This window comes from Aptenodytes forsteri, unplaced genomic scaffold, assembly GCF_000699145.1.
Source record: "Aptenodytes forsteri isolate BGI_AS27 unplaced genomic scaffold, ASM69914v1 Scaffold15, whole genome shotgun sequence".
NCBI classification, from domain to species: domain Eukaryota; kingdom Metazoa; phylum Chordata; class Aves; order Sphenisciformes; family Spheniscidae; genus Aptenodytes; species Aptenodytes forsteri.
In genome coordinates this window covers 18,399,465-18,401,415 of record NW_008795129.1, presented here as the reverse complement: position 1 = coordinate 18,401,415, position 1,951 = coordinate 18,399,465, and positions in this window count along the sequence as shown.

Sequence of the window (1,951 nt, the reverse complement as noted above, 5' to 3'; positions counted from 1 at the left end):
TAATTTTAGAACAGATGTTACAGATTGTTTTGAAATCCTTACCTTCCTAAGATTTACTCCATCTTCTCATTTTACGGTTCAAATCAAGACGTTGCCTTCTGCTTACAGCCTGATGAGCAGTAACAAAAGTTCCTAGCTTTGTAAACAGAGCTGTACAAAAGTAATCGTTGTAATAAAGTTGCCTAAAATGTCTTTTTTTTTCTGCAAAATGTGCCGTACACAGCCCATCGTCTTCAACTTTGCCGTTTTCATTTTATGATTTTTTTACAAGAGAAAAAATAATGAGCCTTGCTGTCAAGCAATGAAGAAAATAACAGCAATCAAACCTTCTAAAACTTCCTCCTAACGCTGAAGTTGAGCATTTATGACATGATGTCTCTATTCCAAGAAGATAAAGACAAGGTATTTAATTTCATCTCCTGGTACCATCTCAAAACAGATAGGTCCAAAGTGACCCGTGTTAGAGTCTGAAATCTGATCCAGATCGACCCTTCTCCAGCTTCTGCAGTTCTTACCCTTGGAGTGTGGAGGAATTGTTTAGGGTTTTGGTTTCACCTGTTTTCCCAGGCATACCATTAAACCCTCACCTGAATTTCCAAAAAATCCAAGTACATAAGTACTACAGTAAGGAGCACAATAACATCCAGCAGAATCTATTTGTACTTTGTGTGATATAGGAGTCCAACCAAGATGGATGTCAGAGCTAAGTACAATACAAACATCACAGAGAAACAGTCTGTGCCTTAAGGAGTTTACAATCTTGGTGGAGGGAATACCTGAAAGTGTGTGGGGAAAAGAGAGGTGACAAGTGATTTGTCCAGTTTCATTCCAGAGGATGTCAGGAGGACCACAGCCGCTGTCAGTCAAGGAGTCTGTACATTGTCCCCCTAACAGAGCTGAGAGAGATCATTTCATTGTTCTGGATCAGACACATTTCTTAGCTATTAGATATCTCTTTGTATGTGTTTTGTAATGAATTGGTGAGTTCAGAGAATCATAGGATCATAGAATGGTTTGGGTTGGAAGGGACCTTAAAGATCATCTAGTTCCAACCCGCCTGCCATGGGCAGGGACATCTTCCACTAGACCAGGTTGCTCAAAGCCCCATGCAAAGAGAGGAAATGGAAATTGTGTTGCTGCTTTATATTTTATGAAAAAAAGCTGAGGCAGAAGCCTTTGTCGAACAGTCTGCCAATTGTACAATATTACATGTGATTAAGGCTGCTGAACAACCGTCCTCTGTTAAATAACATTATGAGACCAGAAATGCAGTTAATACGAGATTACAGTCCAAGACACAGTCAGTTCAAGACTACTCTTTAATCTCAAAAACACTTTAAGCAATAGTTTTGCTTACCATGGCAGGGAGATACATTCCTCCTCCACTTTCTCAATTCCTTTATACCAACCAAAAAAGTTCTAAAGCCAGCACCATATTTTTCTCAGACCGAAGGAAGATTTTGCTTCAGATCTACAGAAGTCAGCCAAATTTTTGAAATTAACATTCACAGCAAAGCTAAGCTCTCAACAATCCTTTACCAGGCAAGAGATCTATTCAAAAGCACAATGATTAGTGTGCATTTGTCCATTAAATGCCAAATTTCTTCTTCAGTAATGAATGCAAAAAAAAAAAAGACAAGAAAAGAGAAATACAAATTTACATTGGGCAAACAAACAGCTTTTTAGATAATTCCATGAAGCTGGAGGAAAAACACAAATAGACTATCAGAAAAGGACTAGGATTGTTATAAGAGGTGCAGAGAATAGTATGACAGTAATTTTACTGCATAAACAATCATAACTAAAAACGTAAACACAATTATAATGGTTTCTAGATTTAGAACAGCAAGGGGAAACATTGGACCACTATCTCCGGGCTAAATGTAATAAGCTACAAAAACAAAGGAATGCAAACCTTTTGGCTGCTGTATGTCACATCAATGCAGTAGAT